At 37.0% G+C, this 12,430-nt stretch overlaps 1 protein-coding gene across 4 annotated transcripts in view; it reads left to right on the top strand.

The window, feature by feature from the left end:
• The window catches only part of NCOA3 (nuclear receptor coactivator 3), a 112,349-nt gene that overhangs the window by 46,369 nt on the left and 53,550 nt on the right, over positions 1–12,430 (top strand). Inside the window, exon 1 of one of the 4 annotated variants that reach the window (XM_066235835.1) lies at positions 9,421–9,548. The exons of the other annotated variants lie outside the window; for them this stretch is intronic. The gene's annotated coding sequence lies outside the window, so the exon portion shown is untranslated. Of the gene's footprint in view, positions 1–9,420; positions 9,549–12,430 lie in introns of those variants that run through there. 4 annotated transcript variants of the gene reach the window in all.

Here is a 12,430-nt window from a genome sequence, read left to right as displayed (position 1 = left end):
GACAGAGAGGAAGGAGAGGGGGAAGGGTGGAGAAGCAGATGGGTGCTTCTCCTATGTGCCCTGGTTGGTAATCGAACTCAGGACTTCCACACGCTAGGCCAATGCTCTATGCTGAGTCAACAAGCCAGGGCCTTGTGGACATCTTTTTAGGTGATTGTGTAGGTTAGGTCTGCATTCTTTTCAATGGCTATATCACATAACATTTTAGGATGTCCTTTCTTTAGCCATTTATCTATTAATTCAGCAAACATTGAGTACCTATCAGGTACCAATTACTGGGGATAAATATCAACAAACAGAACCTACTATAGTAGAAACTCTCAGCTTAAGAATCTTGCATGAGGCCCTGGCCAGTAGCTCACTCAGTTGGTTAGAGCATTGTCCCAGCATGTCAAGGTTACAGATTCAGTCCCTGGTAAGGGCACATGCAAAAATCTACCAGTGCATGCATAAATAAGTGGAACAATAAATGGATCTTTCTCTTTCTAAAATCAATCAATCAATAATTTAAAAAAGAAACTTACATGAAGTTAGTGTTTGTGTTTTCCCATTGATGGGAAAACCATATATCCTTTTACCTCTCTAGTTACCATATATCCTTTTCCCTTTTTTATATGATGTTATATTGACTGTTCTTATACGTATCTTTCATATATGATATACTTGTGCTGTATTCCTAGACATGGGCTTGTTGAGTCTAAAGGATACATGCATAAAATTGCTATCTTTTTGCCAGCTGGTACCATTTGTTTTCATTTTACATTTCCCTAACCTTTGGAAGAGTTGTGTATGTTTTCATGTGTTTTTTGGCCATTTGTACTATTGTGAACTGCCTGTTCTGATTCTTTGCCCAATTTCCCTCTTATGTTGGCTTTTTCTTAATAATTTTGTAAGTTCCTATCTGTTTTGGGTTTTTATTCCTTGTCTGTTTATGCACTGCAGATGTTTTCTCCCAGTCTATTTATCTTTTAAATTATTTCTCCTTAATTTGAGACTTAGAAAAAGTTGCAAGACTAATATAAAGAATTCTTCACTTTTACTCTTCAACTGTTAACATTTTAATATGTTTACTTTCTTCTATTATTAAAAAAAATTTTTTTTGAACCATTTAAGACTAAGTTGCAGATGTGAGATCCCTTTACTCCTAAAAAAAAATTTTTTTTTTTCCCCGAAGCTGGAAACGGGGAGAGACAGTCAGACAGACTCCCGCATGCGCCCGACCGGGATCCACCCGGCACGCCCACCAGGGGGCAACGCTCTGCCCACCAGGGGGCGATGCTCTGCCCCTCTGGGGCGTCGCTGTATTGCAACCAGAGCCACTCCAGCGCCTGGGGCAGAGGCCAAGGAGCCATCCCCAGCGCCCGGGCCATCCCTGCTCCAGTGGAGCCTCGGCTGGGGGAGGGGAAGAGAGAGACAGAGAAGAAGGAGAGGGGAAGGGGTGGAGAAGCAAATGGGCGCTTCTCCTATGTGCCCTGGCCGGGAATCGAACCCGGGACTTCTGCATGCCAGGCCGACGCTCTACCACTGAGCCAACCGGCCAGGGCCTACTCCTAAATATTTTAGTATATATTTTCTCAAAACAAGAGATTCTTTTACACTATATAATAATAATAAAAATTATGAAATTAAAATTGATATAATGTTCTATGGACCTTATTTAGGTCTCATTAATTATTCTAATAATGCCTCCTACAGGGAAGGAAAATCCAAGAGTGAATGCATTAATTTGTTATCTGTTTAGTCATTTTTTTTTTTTATGATATGAGCTTTTTTTTTTTAACTTTTTTAATTCATTTTAGAGAGGAGAGAGAGAGAGAGACAGAGAGAGAGAGGAGAGAGAGACAGGGGGGAGGAGCTGGAAGCATCAACTCCCATATGTGCCTTGACCAGGCAAGCCCAGGGTTTCGAACCGGCGACCTCAGCATTTCCAGGTCGACGCTTTATCCACTGCGCCACCACAGGTCAGGCTGTTTAGTCATCTTTAATCGGAGACAATTTCTGATCTTTGTGTTTCATGACATTAATACTTTCGTAGACTATAGATCAATTGTTTTAGGAAGTCCCTCAATTTGTGCTTGTGTGGTATTTCCTCATGTTTAGATTAAGTTCTGTGCTTTTGGGGGAGGAATACCATTGCAATGTTGTGTTCTCAGTCCATCCAACCTGGAGGCACATGTCTTTGAAGAGTCCCATTATTGACACTCATGTTTAGATTAGGTTCTAACCTCGACCATTTAGTTGAGGTGGTGTCTTCTACTTCCTCCATTGTAAGAATACTCGTGGGAGATACGGTAAAGCAGTGATCTCCAACCTTTTTTGGGCCACGGACCGGTTTAATGTCAGAAAATATTTTCACAGACCGGCCTTCAGGGTGGGACAGATAAATGTATCATGTGACCGAGACAAGCATCAAGAGTGGGTCTTAGACGGATGTAACAGAGGGAATCTGGTCATTTTTAAAAAATAAAACATCGTTCAGACTTAAATATAAATAAAACGGAAATAATGTAAGTTATTTATTCTTTCTCTGCGGACCAGTACCGGTCCACGGCCCAGAGGTTGGGGATCACACATAAGTTTCCTGTGAGGCATAGAGGTTTTGAATCTGCAGTTATGAAAATATCCTCTTCTTAAACTTATACCTACTAGTTTTAGTTAGTTTCCCTTGATGATTCTTGTTTTCTGGATGAATTATGATTTTGTCAAATGGTGACTGACTTTCTGGTTCCATTGTTCCTTCTGTATTTATTAGCTTTCTACTGTAAGGAAGAGCTTTCCTTTGTGTATATATTTTCATATTTATTGTGGATTTGTGAATTTTTACTTTATCCAGTAGGTTATAATCCTTTACCATTATTATGCTCAAATTGTACCGGGTTTGTCCAGTTGATGTTTAATTTTGATTTTTTTTAAGCATATGGAATCTATAAAAATATGCTAATTTAAAATGTATTGATCTTTTTAGACCACTGGATTTTGTGTTGTACTTAGGGGAAGCTCTTAAATGACTCCCCATTATTGATCATCTAAACCCCATGGTTTTCTAACCTTTGTTGCTTGCCTCGTGACCATTCTGTTGCTTCTAAGCCCCAGACTGGGGAGTGGCTGGGAATAGAGAACAAAGGCGCAGAGAAGCCCATAGTGAAGTGGTTGCTGTGCTTAGCCCACAACACAACCATTAAGTCACACTTGTTAAAAAAAAAAAATTAACCCTCTGAACTGTAAACAAAAATCATTAAGGGTATTTAAACGTCTCCTTTTTAAGCAGTATGCTAAGTATATTTAATCTTTTCCTAATGATATAGGCAATTAAGGACATTATTAATTTTACTTTGGGTGACAACTCTTATATCTCCTGAATTAAACAGGATTATTTCTCTTGAGGCTGAAAGACACTAGAGTCCAGACCACTTTAATTTTAAGAGTTTTTCTGTTTGCTTTTTTTTTTAAACAGGAATTTTTTTAAAAAAAATTTTTACTTACTCATTTTAGAGAGGTTGGAAGGGGAGAGAGAGTGAGACGGGTTGGGGGAGGAGCAGGAAGCATCAACTCCCATATGTACTTTGACCAGGCAAGCCCAGGGTTTGAACCGGTGACCGCAGCATTGCAGGTTGATGCTTTATCCACTGCGCCACCACCGGTCAGGCTCTGTTTGCTTCTTATTTTTATTTTTCTGTTTTTCTTTGCTATTATTTGCCAGCCAGTTAGCTGTACTTTCTTGCTGTTGTCAATACTTTGCTTTTATTAGTGTCTCCTTTCTAATTTGCTGTGAGGTTGGGAAGCCAGATACACACAATACACAATTCTAATAAGCTGGGAATAATAAGAACAAATAAACTCAAGTGTGAGGCCCTGAGAGTCTCTCTTAATGAGTAGATGGACTATACATTTTTTTTTTCTTTGTACCAATTGTCAGGCTTTTCCTGACAGTGTTGGTGACAGCAAGGCTGTCAGTCATTTAGTCTTTATAACTGTCATTTGAGATAAGGACAAGGTGTATTATCCTTATTTTATAGAGGAAGAAACGGGTGGTGTTGGTTAGGAGAGCTGGAATTTCAGTCTGTTGTTTCCCTCCAAATCTATTAAATAAGCTTTGTCTTTAGTTATACTTCCCTGCCCCATCCATTACTAATCCTAGAAAGCTCTTTGTATACTGGCTTAAAGTATGGTTCTCCTATTGACTTTATTAAACTTAAGTTTTAAAATGAAGCGTATTACTTTTAAAGCAGATTAACACATAATTTTCACGCTCCCATTGGTCTGCAATGCGAGTCCCAGAGTAGAAGTGGGAAGAAGGTTGAAACTATTGGACTTAATGATAATAAAATAGGTAATTAAATTAACTAATGATAATTAACCAATGATCTGTTAGTGCTATCATATACAGCAGTGGTCCCCAACATTTTTTGGGCCATGGACTGGTTTAATGTCAGAAACTATTTTCACCGACCAGCCTTTAGGGTGGGACGGATAAATGTATCACGGGACTGAGACAAGCGTCAAGAGTGAGTCTTAGACGGATGTAACAGGGAATCTAGTCATTTAAAAAAAATAAAACATCGTTCAGACTTAAAATATAAATAAAACGGAAATAATGTAAGTTATTTATTCTTTCTCTGCGGACCGGTACCAAATGGCCCACGGACCGGTACTGGTCCGCAGCCTGGGGGTTGGGGACCACTGATATACAGTACTGTCTTCCTGGAACTGTCTTTGCATGATTGGTTCCTCTCAGCCCTCAGATTAAATGTGGCATCGTAAGAGAGCCCTTTCCTGAGCTGAAATTGCTTTCCTTTTCCTACCTTCTCCCCTTTTCTATATCATATCACCCTATTTCTTGTTTTTATGGCACCTACAATGTTCTGGAAATACTTTATCTATTTGTTGTTTGTTATTATCTAATAAAATGTAAGTTCTGCGATTTTCTCTTTTGTCGATCTTTAGGATTTATTGCATCTCAAAGGCATGTGCCTAGGTCTTTTTGAACTTCTCTGAGCACCTTCCTTTGCCTCGTCCAGGTACTGGCTCTCTGAATTTAAGGACCTCTATGAGGGCCTGTATCTTGTTTACCTTTGTTTCCACAGAAGCTGGAATAGCAGTACTGTAGAATGTGGTAGTTTCAGCAAACATTGTGAAATGGATAGATGATTTACACTTATTGTTACTTTGTGCTAGGCACTGTAATGACAACTTATTAGCTTTTTCACTTGAAGGTATGGTTGAGGCTTATAGACTAATGTAGACTAATGTGCTTTTTTCCCCCTGAATTAAGCTTTTTAAAAAATTTATTGATTTTTAGAGAGAAAGGGAGAGAAACATCGATTTGTTGTTGCAGTTATTTATGCATTCATTGGTTAATTCTTATATGTCCGCTGACCAGGGATGGAACTCACAACCTTGGTGTATGGGAATAATACTCTCACCAACTGAGCTATTGGCCAGGGCTTAGACTAATGTGCCTTTAAAAGAGTAAACATATGGCATAGTTACATTATTTGCTGATTAATCCATTTTGTATGGTATAGAACTTGGTATTTTTAAAAAAGAAAATTTCAACTATGGGATAGACATCCTATCTAGTTTGATGCCATAGAAAATATTTGAGTTTTTTTTTTAAAGAGTATTTTTCTTTTTAAGAGAGAGTGATTTTTTAACTTACGTCTGTGAAGTGCTCTCACAGAGCAGGAAGACATGCAGGCCATTGTTGTGATTGCTTTTATTTTATAGTCACTGTTTCCTTTCAGGTTGTGTATTGGGCACAGAAGCTGTATTGGTAGAGGAAGAAAACCAGGCAGCTAGCAGTTGTAGCCCTCATTCAGTTTTGTCTTGTTTGTCAAGTGAGGAACACATTGGGTACTGAATAAAACTAGGGAAGAGAGTGAATTAGTTGGAGATGCGAAGAATGGTTGTACCTCCTGGGCCCTGGTCTATGGCAAGAACCTGGCTAGTCACTACTTTATCTCTGCTTTGTTCTAAGTTAGTTTTGGAATAATTCATTGTATCAATTTGTTTGAACTTGAGCATCTAGTACCCAGGTTATTTTTTAATTTTTATTTCTTTGGTTGAAGTTATTGAACCTTCAAACTTCAGTTACAATAAAAGGATGAGAGTATAAGGGAGGGACAAATTATATTCTTTTTTTTTTTTTTTTTTTAAAGATTTTATTTATTCATTTTAGAGAGAGCAGAGAGAGAAAGAAGGGGGGAGGAGCTGGAAGTATCAACTCCCATATGTGCCTTGACCAGGCAAGCCCAGGGTTTTGAACCGGCGACATTAGCGTTCCAGGTCGACGCTTTATCCCACTGCGCCACCACAGGTCAGGCTATATTCTTAATTTATGTAGAAAATACAAATATAATGGCTTTGAACATGCTGATAATTTAAAAAGAAAGGCTAGGTTTTGTTTTTATTGTACAGCCATTAGAAACACAAAGGTGCTTTACTGATTCTATATCTCTGTAGAATATCATGGTTTAAGGATAACTCTGATCTGGTAGGTAAGAAAAAATGAGGCATACAAAATTAGCCAAGGTTGCCTATAGAAAATTATAAGGGACATGCAGATTTTCTGACTCTACCTAATATTTATCCAATTAGTTGAAATATAAACAGAGCCTTAAAGAGGACAGGCCAAGTACTCAGTGTGGTTTTCTAGCTGTAACTGGCAACTGCTCTGTTAAATCGTGCTATTATTAGTTATTCAGAGGGTTTGTTTTCGTTACTGATAATGTATATTTTGATTTTTTTTTTTGATACAGAGACATATTTATATTAAGGTTGATGAGAGGAAAATTAAATTGAATTTCAATACAAAACTTTTGCAATATAATTTTTTTTGTGTTTTGGATTTCTACTTTTATGACTTTTAAGGCCAATGTTGGCTTTAGCTGAGAGAAATTTGAATCTGATTCTGTCTTCTTCAAGGGCGTATGTCTTTATTTGAATGCAGTTTGCATAGCAAGTACAGGTTGAATGTGTTGAATGCTAAGTTTACCTTAGTGTCTGGTATTACATATATAATTTGCACTATATTAAGTAAAATGTTTTAATGTGTTGTAGCAATGAGGATATGGGATATGCCTTTTTTTTTTTTTACAGGGACAGACAGGGACAGACAGACAGGAATGGAGAGAGATGAGAGACATCAATCATCAGTTTTTTGTTGCGACATCTTAGTTCATTGATTGCTTTCTCACATGTGCCTTGACTGTGGGCCTTCAGCAGACTGAGTAACCCCTTGCTCAAGCCAGCGACCTTGGGTCCAAGCTTGAGCTTTTTTGCTCAAGCCAGATGAGCCTGCACTCAACCTGGCGACCTCGGGGTCTCGAACCTGGGTCTGCGGCATCCCAGTCCCGATGCTCTATCCACTGCGCCACTGCCTGGTCAGGCAAGGAGGATATTCTTGATATAATTTTGACATGAGTATTATACAGAATTAAATTTCTGTCTTTAAATACTAAGGAGGGGAAATATTTTACTCTTTATATGCCGAGAATTCTGGGATCTTCCTGTTCTCCCCTTCTTATATAGTTGCTGGTGGAGATGGAAGCATATCTCAGTGTTCATAAATGCAATCACCCATTCCCTTCCCCCATCCTTATACTGGAGTCTAGTTTTGCCTGCAGCTGCAATGGTAGGCATCATTCAGGAAGTGACCTTGGCTTGTATTAATCAAATTCAGAACACACAAAAAAGCTTCTTGCTAACATGCTGACTTGATGTAAAATTTTATTGCATCCATTTTCTTTCAAAATGAGGCCATCTTATAAAAAGAAGATATAGAGAAGACTTCTAATTTAATGTATTATATAAAAAAGGCTTCTGCAAGCCATGTTTAAAAAGTCCTTAGATTTTAAAAGTATAGCCTTTTTATTGACAAATATGCATAGACTTAAATCATGAAGATTTGGGAGGTTTTTTTTTTTTAAAAAATCAGAAAATTATTCATTTTAATACTGAATTAAGAAAAAACATGTCAGCATCAAGTTTTTAAATTTACTGTTTTAACAACTGACATTGAATTGCTATGTAAACTTGGTACACTATGAATCTATTCTAGAATCCTTTAGCAGTTATATATATTAAATAAGGCACCTTTGTATATTGGTTATATATATATATTAAATAAGGCACCTTTGTATATTGGTTATCTTTGAGTGTTCAGAAATAACTGTAGTGTCTTACTTTGCTGGTTTGGATAAGAAAATGAATTTACTACATGAAGTTATTTTCTTAGGCATTGTTAGTGCCTATAGCAGCTTCTAAGTATAACCTTAAATTGAAGTAAATAAACCTACTAAAATTTGACCATCTATTGTATTAATAAGAAATGTTGCTAACTAAAAGTTCACACATCTGCTTATTTGGGATTTAGCTGATTATTTTAATAGAGTAATTAATGCAAGTATTTCACTTTTATCATGTAAAGAAATTTAGTTTTTAAATCTAGGATAGTACATATCTTCATTTTAACCTTGCTCAATGTTAAGTCTAGAATGTGGCATATTTAATGGTTCAGTTTACTGATGTTTTCTGCATTTGGAAGAAATTTACATAAAAAAAGAATCGGAGCAGTTGTATCTATTCCCAAAGGGTTGATTCTTGAGTTTAATGTATAGGGGATCACTCCTTAGGTACCGGTGTTTGGAGAGGAAAGATATAGGAAAAGAAATCTTAGAAACTGTATATGTATTTGGTAGATACACAGTATGAAAAGGACAGACATGTTGCATGTTTATATTAATGATTTGGAGAGGAGGTGGGGAATCTATGCAAATAAAAAATTGGGGTGTAGATAAATACATTAATTAAATCTTAATTTTTTGAGTTGTTTTTAAAGCATTTACTGGAAACACAACCAGCCATTATCTTTCATTATATTGTAAATTGTTCTTAGAATTGCAACCTCATGGAGACAAATGCTTTAATGTGCCTAAATTCACTGTCTTGACTAGCATTAGTGATTGGTTTGTTAGATACATACTACAAAATAAAGAAATTGATTTCAAGGAGAAAGATGGTAATTACTTATTTTCCCCTCAAATATGGTCACCTAAAACTTACAATGTTCTCCCCATACCGCACCCCCCAAAAAATAAAAAAGAAGAAAAAGGAAAGCCTTACAAGAAAAGGAATATGTACAGTGCTGGTAGCCAATGAGTTAATGTTCATTTGCAGCCTGAGGGGTCAGCGTGCATTCTCTGTTTCCTGATTGGCTGCTAAAAGGTGAAATTGAAACCACTGTAAACTTTTGACCCTGTAGCAATTCTTGTGGAACGCCTTCCACTGGTGGAGCCCAGAGCTTTCCTCACCTCCCCACCCAGGCTTCCCAGCCCCTTTCCAGTATTTATTTTGTGTGATCGTGCAGCACTGCATGCAGTTTTTCCAAGAGAGGGGGGAGAGAAACAGAACAAGCACCGGCAAGCGACTTGCTTGCACGCCTGTTTTAGTAACCCTGTCATTATTAACTACAACTCAGCCAAAGATGTGGGGCCTGTTAATAAACTGGTCTGCCAACCGGATTTTTTAATTTTCTACTTAATCTCAAGGTAATTTTAAAAATGCAGAATGGTTATATTTACTGCCATTGTTCATCAGTGGATAGTGTCATCGTGTAAACATATTTCCTGAGTATGTTGAGTTAAAAATAGCTTTCATTTTTAGCAGCCATTATATACACCCCATTGATATTTTCTATGTCTCATGTAATTTTTACACAATTGGCTCACATTTTTACAAAGGTTTTTTATTTTCTTCTTCTTCCTTGTCTTTTATTATAAAGAAATTCAAATGGCATTTTTGTTATGGTAACTATGAAAAATAATTGCAGAAATTATCTGTATATTCAACTATCAATTCTCTTTTTTTTGAGGTAAATGGTTGTGCATTCACATTTAAATAGGGCTTACAGTAGAGTTATCACAGCAATCCTGTGAAAAAGGCAGGACAGTTCCTCTCCTCTTCTTTAATATTATTGGACTCTGTGTCTTCAACTTTTGGTTCTTCCTTGTATCCCTGGTGTCTGGTAGGGTTTGCATGTAAATGCTGAACAATTGCTTACTGAATGAATATAGTTTTCATTTTGGTAACTATAGTGTCTATTTATACCTGCTTCTTTCCTAATTAATAATGGCAAGAACCATATTTTTTGCTTATAACTTCTGAGTGTCACTGCCGCGCCTGGCATTTAAATAGGTACACTGCAAACAGTTAATTGAATTAAATCCCTCACACAAGGTCACATCAAGAAGCTGGACTTCCAAAACCGAGGTTTCTGAAACCAAGGCTTCTGTTTTTACTCCATCATTTAAAATTTCAGGTTGACTCCATAAAGGAATAAATGTTTATTATAATTTATTAAAAGACTATCTAGAGTAAATTAATATAAATCAGCTTGGTCCTTTAGTATGTATATACTGTAGGGCGAGTGGCAATATGTTTCAGTTTTTTGACTCTGTTCTTATTTTACTAGACATACATATGCTATAATTTGAAACAGTTCCTGCCCTACTTGTCAAAAAGATTATGACATTTAAGAAAGTTTGTCTTTACTATGTCCTTAATAGACTAAGTGTTAAATAGTAAAAAAATCCCAATCATTTTACTGAGTTGTTTACTCAGTTTCAAGAAAGTGGTAACTTTATAATACTAAATTTTCAAGTGATTATTAACTTACTTCTATTTTTCCCTTTCAGCATAGCTACAGATTGGTTGCAGTTGCAAGTGAAATCTGTCGTTATGGTTTTGACAAAGGATATATTTTTCATTTAATAAATAATTTCAACTACAAAATAATGTTAAGTTTAATTTACAGCAATATCAGGTAACCTTTCAGTAACCTGAAATTTAATTGGTGCACAAACTTATTCTTCAGCTTTGAAGATGAGAGGGCAACAGCTGGCTTTTCCCAAAGATGGTGATTCCCCGTCTCTAAGATTTTAGGGAATTGAGGAGAGAGTCCCTAGGAGGATTGCTAATGAGTTGACTGTGATTAATAGTAGAGTCCTTGCCTCCTTCCCCGTGTTCAACAGCAAAAGAAAGACATGTTCATAATATACAGTGGCCTCCTTTTGTCCATTTGGTGTTTCCAAGTGTTAGCATTATATAGTTTGGATTTTCCTCTGTCAAGTCCCCTCCCCTAGTTTGAGTCTTTGTTTTGGCCTCGAGGTACATCTTCTCAGGCCAGCTATTAACAAAGCTCAGTTTGATTTTTTCCCCCCATTAGCTTTCTAGTGATGCAGGTTTTGATAATGTGGATCTCAGTAATCTTTTTGTTAATTCTAGTAGAAAAATTAATGTCTCCCTGCCGCCACCTTCTCAGCTATCTACTGTCTGTGTGATTCAGTTTTTATGTCTGTGATTTGATTTTTGTGTGTGTGATTGACTAAAGTCCACATTAGGAAAAGGGGTAAGAGTAAGCTTATTTTTGATAAAAGTAAGAAATACAGTTTTCAGGAAATCTCCTGTACTGTTGCGTTTGCAGAATTGTAGTTTTGGACAAGTTAACTGCTGTTTTCCTAATTGTTCCATACTTTACAGGATCCTAGTATAGGTACTTTTAGACTATTACCTCTTGTAGGTTCCTGGTAGGCAAGCCAGTCATTGATCTATGATTTTGGGGACCTCTCTAGTCCAACTGCACACTTCTGGGAGTAGAGAATTTTGTAGATGGTATTTCTTTGGATCCTGGGGGTTATGGGGTATAAAGTAGGTGGGTCAGCACTCCTTTAAATAGTTCTCACCAGCACTACAAATAATACTTGAGTATTAATGTAGGCTCTGTTTGCCAACATTCCACACTAGGCAGCAGTACTTGTTTCCTGGGTTAGTTGTTATAGTATTAGGTGCATTCTGAATCACATTCCTTTTCCTATCCGCCACTCTTGTTCGGTAGGCACTGTGCCCACTCCCAAACCTTCCCCTTTCCTCCATGTGAAGGAACATCAACAAAAGAACAATTTCTGAAATGAAACTTGATTTAAAACCAGGGCCAGCAAATCTTGGGTTTTCTTTCCTCTAAGTAAATTGGATATCTGAAAAGTAGTCATAAAACATTGAATTATTTAAAAACTAAAACTAATTATCTTATTTTCCTATTTTTCATTTATGTACTCAGAAATATTTTACTTAAAATATTTTTCCCCATTGATATGAGAGAGCAAGAGAGAGAGAGAGAGAGAGAGGAGGGGGGAGAGAAAGGGGAAGAAAGAGAGAAGGAGAAGCATTAACTTGTTCCACTTAGTTCCATTTACATAGTTGTGTTCCCATTGGTTGCTTGCTTCTCATATGTGCCCTGATGGGATCGAGCCCACGACCTAGGCGCATTGTGACGACACTATCCATTGATACACCCAGCCAAGTAATCTTTTTATTTATTGAGCAGTTATGTATTAGGTACGAATAAGGAATTTAAGCATTTTCACATCATCTT

The sequence above is a fragment of the Saccopteryx bilineata genome, chromosome 6 (assembly GCF_036850765.1).
Source record: "Saccopteryx bilineata isolate mSacBil1 chromosome 6, mSacBil1_pri_phased_curated, whole genome shotgun sequence".
In the NCBI taxonomy this organism is placed as follows: Eukaryota; Metazoa; Chordata; class Mammalia; order Chiroptera; family Emballonuridae; genus Saccopteryx; species Saccopteryx bilineata.
This window is presented reverse-complemented; position numbering and strand designations above follow the sequence as displayed.